We start from the raw sequence: 13,372 nt of genomic DNA, 5'->3' as shown, positions 1-13,372 counted from the left end.
TCCAATGGAGGGAAGTAAATAGTGGGGTCCCACAGGGATCTGTATTGGGACCAATTTCATAAATGATCTGGAATTAGGAGTGAGCAGTGAAGTGGCCAAGTTTGCCAATGACACCAAATTATCTCGGGTGGTTAAAACAAAAAGGAATTTTGAAGAGGTCCAAAAGGATCTCTCCAAACTGGTAGAATTGGCATCTAAATGGCAAATACAGTTCAGTGTAAGCTAGTATAAAGTTATGCATGTTGGGGCAAAAAATCCTCACTTCAAGTATAGCCTGATGGGATCTGAGCTAGCAGTGACAGACCAGGAAAGAGATCTTGGTGTTGTGGTGGACAGCTCAATGAAGATGTCAACCCAGTGTGCAGCCACTGTAAAAAAGGCAAAATCCATGTTAGGAATAATTATAAAAGGGATTGAGAATAAAACTGCCAACATCATACTGCCCCTATACAAATCTATGGTGCAATCACACTTAGAATACTGTGCATAGTTCTGGCCACCATAACTTAAAAAAGATATTGTAGAGCTGGAAAAAGTGCAGAAAGGGGCAACTAAAATGATCAAGGGGCTGGAGCATCTCCCCTATGAGAGAAGGTTACAACAGCTGGAATTGTTTAGCTTGGAAAAAAGGAGGGTAAGGGGAGGGATGATAGAGGTCTACAAATTTATGCATGGTGTGGAGAATGTGGATAGGGAGACATTTTTCTCCCTCTCTCAAAATACTAGAACCTGGGGTCATCCTATGAAGATGACTGGTGGGAGATTCAGGACAGAAAAGGAAATATTTCTTCACACAGTGCAGAGTTAAACTATGGAATTCACTACCACAGGAAGTAGTGATGGCCACCAATTTGGATGGCTTTAAAAAGGGGTTGGACAAATTCCTGGAGGAGAAGGCTATCAATGGCTACTAGTCCTGATGGCTATGTGCTACCTCCAGTACCAGAGGCACTGAGCCTATGTACACCAGTTGCTGGGGAACATGGGTGGGAGGGTACTGTTGCACTCATGTCCTGCTTTTGGGTTTCCAGTCGACAGCTGGTTGGCCACTGTGTGAAACAGAACACTGGACTAGATGGACCCTTGGTCTGATCCAGCAGGGCTCTTCTTATGTTCTTAATCTCCCACCATTCAGCTTCAATGGATGACCCTGGGTTCTAGTATTACAAGAAATAGACAAAAACATATCTCTATCCACTTTTTGCACACTATGGATAATGATATAACCTCTATTACCCACTTTTTTCCCCCTAGACTTGATCATTCTGGCTGCCCTTTTCTGCCCTTTTCCACCTCTACAATATGCTTTTGAAGTGCACTGACCGGAACTGTAGACATTATTGTAAGTGTGGTCACACCACAGATTTGTATAGAGACATTGCAGTATTGGCAGTTGTGTTTCCAATCCCTTTCTTAATTATCCCTAACACAGACTTCATCTTTTTTACAGCTGCTACACACCGGATTGGTGTTTTTCAATGAGCGAGAACCCCAAGATTCCTGATCAGTCACCACCAGTTCAGGAGCTCTCTAATTCTGGCATTAAAATGGCAAATGTGATTCAATGTAACTGTAAGGTTATGCGCATTGGAACAATAAATAAACAAATAAATAAACAAACAAACAAATAAATAAATAAATCCTAGCTTAACATATACACTAATAGGATCTGAGCTGATGGTAACTGGCCGGGAATCTTGGGGTTGTAGCTTGTTGAAAAACATCAATCCAGGGTATGGCAACCTTTTGGAGCTCTTCACAATCTCTTTATGTTTTTACCACCCTGAATAATTTGGTGTGATCTGCAAACTTGGCTGCCTCACTGTTCACCTCTAACTTCAGATCATTAATGAACAAGTTAAAAAGCACCAGTCCCAATCCCGATTCTTGGAATACTCCACTTTATCTAGGACAGAGTCCTAGATACCTTCATATATACTAATACTGATTCGAGTCTTACCATGGTCATGGAGTCAAAACTGCACCACTCACACACGAGAGAGAGATATCAACAGACTCAGGCTAACCCCAAGATTTGCAGATACACACCCACACCCGTGTGTGTGTGTGTGTGTGTGTGTGTGTGAAAGGTAGAAAGACTAACAACAGACTTTCAAAAATATATTTAAACTAAACGTTTCGGCTTCCGCCCTTCATCAGTAGTTGTGCTGTATATAGGAAAAAACCATAAGGAGTTTATCTTGGCCAGCTGAGGGGGGCGGTGGGGGGCGCACAGACAGTTGGGTGGGAGGGGGAAATAGAGTGGAGTAGGTGGAATAAAAGGATAGAAACACATATGCCCTATTCAGACATTCTTGGTGTGCGTTGTTTATCCGTGGATAATCAGCGTTCCGGATTGTCCCACAGAGAGAGGAGGTTCTCCTCTTCACAAAGTCATCCTTCATGTGTACAGGGCAATTAGAGCGACAATGGCTAGCAGGCTATTCCTCATATGTTTAAAAAACATGCTTTTTAGAATGCCTGAATAGGGCTATAGATATTATATATAGTGGATAGAAAGATCCATTTCATACTGGATAGGCCATTTCATCCACACTGATAAGCTATTTTTAAATTTCCCCAGCAATGGAAGGGAGAACTGCCTATAGACAACAGTGGATAAATTAATTAGCTCGGATTGGGAACAACTTGTGTCATTGCCCCCCACCCCTGGCAAAAACAAAACAGAAAACCACCGAAGAGACAAAGGACAGAGTTCCTGCTCTAACTCAGTTCTTATCTGTAACTCTAAATCATCTGCAAGTTGCCAGGCATGGAACATGCCAAAGAACCTCACCCTTCTCTCAAAACATCCTTGTCATCTGGATTATGTAAGACTAATCTGAATGACTCCTAACCAATAGGTACTCCATTGGGGAAATTTAGCTACGATAAGGGGCTCTGGTTAACCTGAGCTAAGAGCTCTTATCTGCATCTAGCAATTCAGCAAAAAGGTGTCATGAGAATTAACTTCTTTATTTTGTACAAAATGTCTGTTCTTTGACATGAACAACACTTGTAGTCCAAAGCTTCATCTGGAATTACACCCTGTCTATAGAAGTGGCCAGCTAGATGCCTTAGAAAGCCCACAGAAAGCCCCCTCACCTGTGTTTGTACATAGCATCTGGCATCTAGTATTCAGAGATATAATGCCTCCAAATATGAAGACTGAATTTAGCTAAGAGCTGTTGATAGACATGATTTTGTTTTAACCCCCTTTAATGCCATTTTAGGCCCGATTTACAGATTATTAATCTAAATTTAATGCTTTGGAGAACAGCGTTTAAACAGTCAGTTAGCAATCTAACAATATCTTGCCTTGGAATATACATTTCTATTCCCCTCCACATCTCTTAAGAAGTATTTCACCCCTTTAGTATACCGTGTTACATTTCTCTTGAAGAAATGTACACGCATAGCCAAGTAAGCTGCATAAAACTCCTCACTGTTTTCTAACACAAATCAAATGTTCTGAGATTGATCAGGCATACCCTCAGAGATCAATACTCATTTCATAAAACACATTGAACAAATACTGGTTATCAAAGCGAAGCTTGTTTTTATTCCTTGGCTTATTCCTTATTGTCATTGTTTTGAAGTTACTGGTGTTATGTGGCTATAATTATAAATCTGAAACTTGCAGTGTTATACTTGCTGTGTAACAGTGTCATGGAGAGGAGGGGGAGACCCACCACAATACTCTCTCTCTCTCTCTCTCTCTGATGGACCATAATGGACACTGGAAACAATATACATCAGCCATAGAAACAAAACATAATCAACCAAAACCCTGCCAGAAGAGAAAATCTTACAGTCCTTCCTAAATCTTAACAAGGATGTTGATTTTTGTACTTCCTCAGATAGAAGGTTCCACAGTTTAGGGGCTACTGCTAAAAAGCCCCTAGGCTAGTTCTAGCTTCTACGGTCCTTACTTGTTCCAAGGACAGAACAGCAGGCAATGCCAGTTGTCCAGATCTTAAAATATGTAGAGTTGGGGAATGCATCCTTTCCCTGGGTCTGCTTTTATGCATTCCAATGGAAAAAATTAGCAAATTAAAAGTACATGTTCATCTTTTACAACTGACAAAAGGTGCATATGTTTTATAATACAATTGGCATTTACTTTTTATTTATGTATTTGTTTAAATATCTCTAGTCTGATGATGGCTCATAAATTATTTTGAACACTTAAAAACAATACAACCCAAACCAACAAACACATTAAAACATATTAAACCAGAAGAAAAAATAAAAGTATAGTAGCAGCAGAATAAAACCAGTTCAGACAATATTAAACAGAGGTGTCAGGGATGAGTCCAAGCACCTTGAGATGTCTGACAGCTCCGATTCTGAATCAGGGTTGCAACAGCTAGATCAGAACCCAGGGGAGGGACCCTCCCTAGTGAGCCAAGATGCTGGGAGAGATTCCTCTGAAGGCCTTGACAAACGGATGGCCCAGGCTGACTCCCCGCCCCCTCTCTCCACTGTCAGAACTCGTTTCTGAGGAGGAGGAGGAGGAGGGGCGTAACTTGAGAGATGCTAAGGCACATCGCAAAGCAAAGCGGGAAAAGTTAGGGGCAGGGCTCAGATGCTAGGCCAGGGTAGCCACTCTTGGAAGTCAACAAGGGGGGAGCCAACCTAGGGAGGGGCATCACTGCGAAGCAAGTCTGGCCGTGAGGTTCATGCCCAAACTGTCAGCAACTTCACTACCCTCCAGTTCATCTCCTCTAATTAGAGATTGCACATTAGTTGTTTAGGGGCCTGAGGGAGTCAGAGAGCTTCCTGGAATCTGCATTTGTAAAGAGGCTAGTCTCTAGCAAAATAAAGTTGTATTAGCCTGAAATTTTGTCTCCTTGTGGTGTTGATTGCGAAGGGGAAGGACAATCCATTTCTGACAGCAGGCCTGGAAAATGAAAAAAAAACCCTCTTTGCATGGTGTAGAAAAAACAGATGAGTAACTCGGCCAGACAAGGCTCCCTGAGGACAGCATTCCAAAGATGGACCACTACAATTGTGAGGCTCGCTTCTCCTTGGCCACTTGTCTAGCCTCAGAAGATGGGGGCACACAGAGAAAGGCCATCAAAGATGACTTCAGTGTATAGGCAGATTTCTATGGGAAAAGGCATTCCCCTGGGTACTTGTGTCCCAAGCCATATAGAACTTTAAAAGTAAGTATCAGCACTTTGAATTGTCCCAGTTAGTAACCTAGCAACTGTACTTTAGATTAATTGAACCTTCTGAGAAATCTACAACAGCCCCAAGAATAATACATTGCAATAATCTAATCTGGGGGTTCCCAGAACACTGATAACCATGGCCAGGCTACCTCTGTCTGGGAGGCTGGGGCACCAGCCTCAGTGATGAAACGCTCTGCATGCCACTGGTCCCTCTTGGGCCTTCCATAACAAAGCTGGAAGTCTGACCCTTTAGGAGGAGCTCAACCCTTATCTGGTTGAACACTACCTTCCTCATCAGAAAAAAACACCCACTAACCATATCTCCATATTGTCAAAATGGAGCCTCAGTTTATTGACCCTTATCTAGTGCATGAGACGGCAATTCAGTAGTTTCACTGCCTGCCTGAAGTGGCAATGCTATACACATTTACCTGGCGATTACTCAATAGGTCTTAGTTTGGAATAGAAATGTATAAGATCACACTGTGAATCAGATGAAATGGTGAATTAAGAGTTGGGTATCATTGGCATACTGATAGCACAGATGTTGAATAGCATGAGAGACAGCAAAAGAGTTACAGGGCCAAAGAGTAGTTACCCAGAAACACCTTCACAAATATGCCATCTAGATAAGAGCAGAACGACTGAAGCGCAGTTCCCAGTACCTAATCCATATCGGCTATCCAGAAGGACACCATGGTTGACGGCACTGAAAACCACCAAGAGGTCTAGGAGAATCAGCAGGGAATCAGCAGAGAATCCCAGAATTCATTCATCTGTCAAGGCAACCAAGGCTGCTTCAATTCTTCACTTGGCCCAGAAGCCAGACTGAAATTAATCCAAATAATTTATATGGCATTTTGAAGTGTTCAGAGTTCTTCAATAACCCTGTAAGGTATATTAGTACTAGTATTCCTAGATGTAAGAGAGACCATAATAAGCAATTCCTTTGCCATACCAATTCCTGTCTTCCACACCCACTTTCTTGTCTTCCTTTACTTGATATTTATTGATGTAAAGGGAAAAAAACCCCAGATTTTTAATAACACACATACACATACTTGAACACCAAACTTCCCTGCCCCTTCCTTCCAGAAGCAACCACTCCAAAAGCCCTAATTCAGAAACCGAGGACAAGAATATGAAAGCCTTAGGCAGGATTGAAGTAACAGAGGAAGTCTACATCTTGTACAGTTGACTCATAAAATGAGAAATACAAAATGATAAGCTTTCCACACTCAATTTCTCTCAGTACCTCTGGAAGCCAAAATTGCTATCTGCAAGTATAGTGGACCATCAAGTGGAAAGGGACATTCAGAAGAGTCTGAGATGATCCATAACAGCCCCTCTAGAAAAATAATAAAATATTGTGTTGTGTCCCCCCCAGCCTTAATACTGCTTTGAAGAGATTTAAATAGCACACTTCCTCTTCAAAGACATTCTCAGAGGTTCTTTAATCACTGAGTGAAAATACATTTTTACTTAGCTGTAAGAAAATGAGACAAAAACATACCATAAGGATTAAAAAAAAAATTATGTGAACATAACACAGCAAAATAATGAGCAGACGAATTAACTTACTAGGCACCCTAGAGTTTGAGAATCAGAAAAACACAACACAATAATGTACTTTTCACACACAGTTAAGGGTATGGGTGGGAGTGACAGAGAGGTCTTGAAATATAGCACAGTTTCTCCGACAGAAAACATTTTAACTTCTTTCTCTACCCATCTCCTTAATAAGCATTAGTCACTTTTTTGCAATTATCATATAATCAGGTTGCTACCGATTTCCATCAGTAGGGAAGCAACAGACCTTTTACAGATAGCTGCAGGGCCATTTTAATGATCAAAACCCAGAGAGATTGAGGTCAAGCTTTGAGAATTACAGCAAAGTGGTGCTTAATGGTTTATTTGTGAGAAGGCGAGTTTCATTGGCACAGAGTGCCAGTTGTATGTATATTTCAAAGATAGTTAAACCTTTAAAGGGCAACCTTCTAGATGCAATTTGCATCAATTTACCCAACAGGCTTATATAAATGCAGCTTGAGCCTCAAGTCATTTAAACCTTGCTCACAATGTCACCACAAATTCAACCAAAAATCTGTCTCAGACCACATGGGTAATAATATACTGTCAGTGTAAACTGGGTTTAAGAAGCATGGGACCATTCTGCAACTGCTACTTATCATTTACATTACTTCAGTAATCATAATACCTCTGGAAAGTAGCTCACTAGTATTACTGCCCCCATATGGCAGCTTAGGGGCTGAGGTTGAGAGGACAGTGATTTGCCTAAGGCCATCTTTCATTTGTTGTTTGTGTCCTGCTTTTACATTAAAAACACCCAAGGCAGCTTCCTCCCGACCCCCCAAATGTGAAGATGCCACAAGCCTCTCTGTTGTTTTGCTGCAGCAGACAGAGGGCATCTCTACAGAACCAATTTATTGCATGCTCATGATTGACCCTCCAGAAAAGGAGATCGTTACCTTGTCGTGGTGCTGGAGCTTGAGCACCTCAATGATGCCATTAGCTAAACCATGAAGGGATACCCAAGACGGGAAGATCATGGCAGAGAGGTCAGACTAAATACGATCCCTGGGGAAGGAAATGGCAACCCACCCCAGTATTCTTGCCGTGAAAACTAAATGGATCAGTACAACCAGAGATATGTCAGTATACCATCGGAAGATGGGACCCCCAGGTCAGAAGATGGTCAAAATGCTACTGGGGAGGAACAGAGGATAAGTTCAACTAGCCCCAGATGCGATGATGCAGCTAGCTCAAAGCCAAAAGGATGGCTAGTGGCTGATGGTGCTGGTGGTGAACGATGAATCCGATGTTCTAAAAATCAGCACACCATAGGAACCTGGAATGTAAGATCTATGAGCCAGGGCAAATTGGATGTGGTTATTGGGGAGATGTCAAGATTAAATATAGACATTTTGGGTGTCAGTGAACTGAAATGGACTGGAATGGGCCACTTCACATCAAATGGCCACCAGATCTACTACTGTGGACAAGAGGACAACAGAAGAAATGGAGTAGCCTTCATAATTAATAATAAAGTCACTAAAACAGTGCTTGGATACAATCCAAAAAACGACAGAATGATCTCAATTCAAATTCAGGGTAAGCCATATAACATCACAGTGATCCAAATATATGCCCCAACCACAGATGCTGAAGAAGCAGAAGTAGAACAGTTCTATGAGGATCTGCAGCACCTACTGGATAAAATGCCAAAAAGAGATGTTATTTTCATTACAGGAGACTGGAATGCTAAGGTGGGTAGTCAAACGACACCTGGAATTACAGGCAAGCATGGTCTGGGAGAACAAAATGAAGCGGGACATAGGCGGATAGAATGTTGTCAAGACAACTCACTGTGCATAACAAACACTCTCTTCCAACAACCTAAAATACGACTTTATACATGGACTTCACCAGATGGTGGACACTGAAATCAGATTGACTACATCCTTTGTAGCCAAAGGTGGTGGACATCTATACAGTCGGTAAAAACAAGACCCGGAGCTGTAGTTCAGATCACGAACTTCTTCTTGCACAATTTAGAATCAGACTAAAGAGAATAGGGAAGACCCACAGATCAGTTAGATATGAGCTCACTAATATTCCTAATGAATATGCAGTGGAGGTGAAGAATAGATTTAAGGGACTAGATTTAGTAGATAGGGTCCTGGAAGAACTACAGACAGAAGTTCGCAACATTGTTCAGGAGGCAGCGGCAACAAAAAAATGTTCCAAGCAAAAAGAAAACCAAGAAGGCAAGATGGCTGTCTGCTGAGACACTGGAAGTAGCTCAAGAAAGAAGGAAAGCAAAAGGCAACAGTGAAAGGGGGAGATATGCCCAATTAAATGCAAAATTCCAGAGGTTAGCCAGCAGAGATAAGGAATTATTTTTAAACAAGCAATGTGTGGAAGTGGAAAAAGATAATAGAATAGGAAGGACAAGAGACCTCTTCCAGAAAATTAGAAACATTGGAGGTAAATTCCAGGCAAAAATAGGTATGATCAAAAACAAAGATGGCAAGGACCTAACAGAAGCAGAAGAGATCAAGAAAAGGTGACAATAATATATGGAAGATCTGTATAGGAAGGATAATAATATTGGGGATAGATTTGATGGTGTGGTCAGTGAGTTAGAACCAGACAACCTGAAGAGTGAGGCTGAATGGGCCTTAAGAAGCATTGCTAATAACAAGGCAGCAGGAGACGATGGTATCCCAGCTGAACTGTTCAAAATCTTGCAAGATGATGCTGTCAAGGTGATGCGTGCCATATGCCAGGAAATTTGAAAAACAAAAGAATGGTCATCAGATTGGAAAAGATCAACTTATAACCCCATACCAAACAAGGGAAACACTAAAGAATGTTCAAACTATCGAACAGTGGCACTTATTTCACATGCCAGTAAAGTAATGCTCAAGATCTTGCAAGGTAGACTCCAGCAATTCATGGACCGAGAATTGCCAGATGTACAAGCTGGGTTTAGAAAAGGCAGAGGAACTAGAGACCAAATTGCCAATATCCGCTGGATAATGGAGAAAGCCAGGGAGTTTCAGAAAAACATCTACTTCTGTTTCATTGACTATTCTAAAGCCTTTGACTGTGTGGATCATAACAAATTGTGGCAGGTTCTTGGTGGTATGGGGATACCAAGTCATCTTGTCTGCCTCCTGAGGAATCTGTATAACGACCAAGTAGCAACGGTAAGAACAGACCACAGAACAACGGACTGGTTTAAGATTGGGAAAGGAGTACGGCAGGGTTGTATACTCTCACCCTACCTATTCAACCTGTATGCAGAACACATCATGCAACGTGCTGGGCTTGATGAATCCAAGGCTGGAGTTAAAATCACTGGAGTTAAAATCTGGAAGAAACATTAACGATCTCTGATATGCAGATGATACCACTTTGATGGCTGAAAGCGAGGAGGAGCAGTCCCTGTTAACAAAGTCCCTGCAATATCAAGCAGTCCCTGTTAACAAAGGGGAAAACCCCATGCCAAAACTATGGTTTTAAGAAAAGAATGTTCTTCAGTTAGAAAGTAGTTTGTTCATCACCCAAGAACCTAAGAGCTGTTGTCTGTCATATATCCAAAAAGGAGCTTCTCCCTTGCCTAGCAAGAGAGCTTCACCTTGCCCATTCATTTTTAACTCTGTATTTGAAATACCTTGGAAGGTTCTGGGAGAGCCCAGATTTTGTGTTGTTTAAATTCCATGTGATACCTTCAGTTCCCCTATCATTGACTACTGAGTAGGGTGTTATTTGAGAGCTAGCACGTTTACCCTTTTCCTAATTCATAAGGAGCAACTCATGCAACCTTGATACTCCAGTCCAAAAAGACAAACTCTGGGGTCACAGCAACCCCCTGAGGAAGCGCTCCCTTCGCTTTAGGACTAGTAATATTTCAGATTCAATCTTATTTCTCCCTCGAAACTTTCTCTCTCTCACCTCATTAACTCTCAACAAAGTACCCCTGTGTCTTATTTACATCGTGGTCCCTATTTCCAACCCAATTAAGCCCTGCACGTGTCTATCTTGCTCAGACTCTCCAATCCCATCCTTCTGAAACAGTAGCACGTTGCGTCATCTCCCTCTTGATTCTCTCCTTCCCTTCCCAACACTTTCTATAGAATTAACCAAATAGCTGCAGCTTCTATTCAGATGCTGTATATGTACTTCTTATAGTTATGCAATAAACCATATATTCAATTACTCTAATCTCTGGCAGAGAGTCTATTGATTTTATAAGCTGCTTTGAACATTTTGCAAAAGCAGCATATGCATTATTTAATTAAATAAATATTTTAAGGGAGTTGGCAATAAGGGTTAATCAAATGGGAATATTTATTTAAAAAAAGCAAGTAATGATACATTCCTTATAACAATTTGACAACTTTATGTATGCAATCAACTTTACCTAAAAGCAGTTTGACTGAAACACACTTTTACCTTCAGTCTCAGGTTTTGGGTGTCTCACATGTTTATTATCTTTGAGTTATTATCAGCTTAATACCATATTTAAGATTTCAGGCTGCTGTAAGCAAAGTTACACTTACTGTCAGACAGAAAGAACATTAATGGGGGCTTCTGTCTAGCGGGTGGCAATTGAGTAGGATTGCACCCTTAATTATTAGTAGGAGGAGTGTATATCACTAAAGAGAAGTCTATTAAGCATGTATTTGCTTTAATAACTTGGTTAAAAACTAAGCAAGGGAACTTAATTTAAGCAGCTCTGAGGACATAGAGGAATAGTGCAACAAGTGTAATAAAACCAATATTGTGTACACATGCACATACGTACACACTTGTAGTTAACCAGTGCATTGTCATCATATAAAGTGCACACTACAGGTCCACCTTAGAAACAAATACAGATGGATGGATGAGAATTTCAGTTCAGTTCACAAGTCACTCGAACATGCCCCATTCACAATCCTGAATGGAATGGGATCACATGCTCTCCAGAACAGTTCACGAATTCCCAGCTTGCGTTCACGTTGGTAAAATGTGCACTTTAAAAAATACGCCCTTTCAAAAATGTGCAACTTTTGAAAAATGCACAACTTAAATTTCAGCAAGCATCCCTGCTTCTCCCATCTCTACAGATATAAACATTTGGAGGCAAGCTGTTACACCGATTCAGCTAGTCAGGGCTAGTATGAGTAAGCCTTCCATTTTAAGGCTTAAAAGGTGACTATTACTCAGAGCTACTTCAGATGTTCCGAAGAAGCATCAAGAGCAAGCGGAAGCATCATTGCCTTGCAATTCCTTTTCCCACACTTCCAGGGAGATTGGAAGAACATACACTTCCTCAATGAGGAACTGCACTTCTCTCCCCTTTGGGAAAGACCTGGAAACTTGCGGAGTGGAAGTTTCTCACTGCTTCTTTGGAATGCTCAAAAGGTGTCTCTACATCTCCTGGATAAAATTATTTCCTCTTTTGGATATCATTTGGTTCCTCTCTGCGGGACAAACTATATGTTACATTAATTGTACCTGAACCTGATAGTTTTTATTTACTTACATGTAACTGTGCATGGTCCCAATTTGGATCAGTACCAGCATACACTGGAAGGGAGGATTAAATCCCCCCCCTACTCATTTCCCCCCTAAATTACACAGAGACATGCACACGGGGGGGGGGGTAAAAAAGAAAAAAGGGTCTCCATTAGATTCTGTCACCAATCTAAAGCAATTAAGAGCGCAAGCTATGGGTTGGGCCCTGGTACTCATAAGCCCCCAAATTCGGAGGCTTATGAGTATCCTATGCAAAGCGGGAGGTGCCTCACACACTACATTTAAGCTAGACGAATAACGGTGCCCGTCTAGCAGAGACTTCGGGGAGGGGAGGGAAGGCGGCTGGGATAGTGACAGGAAAAGGCAGAAGCCAGCTGCCCTGGTATCCTCCCCACCCCACCCCAGGAATGCCCCCTTTCCCCCATCTCCACACTCCATTGACTGAGCATGGAGAAGTAGCTGCCGTGATTCTCTCCGTGCAGGCTATGAGGGGGAGGAGAATGCAGTTTCCTGGCTACAAGGTCAGAGTCCTGTCTCCGAGCTCTTATCCAGAAAACCAAAGAATCCTATGTCCCCCAGACACTGTCTAGTGGGCATAGGACTGCTCTCTTAGTTTTAGGCTATCCACTGGACCACAAAGTATTCTTTTTAGCTACCCTAGGCACAAATACCATATTAGAAGCCTGACGTTTGGATTTTTAGAGGTATTTTCCTTGTTTTTCACTTCTGTTTGTGTAGAACTGAATCCTAAATGTATCTGTCACCTACAAAAACACCCAGATTATTTTTGGTGCTCTGCATACAGGTGAGATGTTGAAGTGCGACAAAGAGCTTGGCAGTGCTAAAAATAGAACGTCTTGAGAGATCTGTCAGGTTTCATGCCATGAATCTGATTTAGTGAAGTGACTTCATTTTAATACTAAGGGGGAATACGGTACAGTGACATAAATCTGTGTGTTTTTTTTTACATCTCTGTCAGGAATGAATCTGAGCATGTGGAGATAGCTAGCAGCTCAGATTCAGAATGGGAACAGTCAGAACAGGGGGAGGCTCCCTCCCTAGTGAGCTCAGATATGGGTAAGGTCTTGTTCTCAAGACCTTGGCACACAGACGGCTCAGCCTGGAGGGCTCCCCCTTTCCACCTC

The 13,372-nt window shown here is 41.8% G+C and overlaps 1 protein-coding gene across 2 annotated transcripts in view; it reads right to left on the bottom strand.

Annotated features, from left to right (window-relative positions):
• The window catches only part of PCLO (piccolo presynaptic cytomatrix protein), a 424,050-nt gene that overhangs the window by 258,033 nt on the left and 152,645 nt on the right, over nucleotides 1–13,372 (bottom strand). The window lies entirely within an intron of this gene.

Source organism: Heloderma suspectum, chromosome 7, assembly GCF_057233095.1.
Source record: "Heloderma suspectum isolate Gila_16-S chromosome 7, 16-S_ref, whole genome shotgun sequence".
Taxonomy (NCBI): Eukaryota; Metazoa; Chordata; class Lepidosauria; order Squamata; family Helodermatidae; genus Heloderma; species Heloderma suspectum.
Note: the sequence above shows the minus strand (reverse complement) of the source record. Positions and strands in the feature narration are given on the sequence as shown.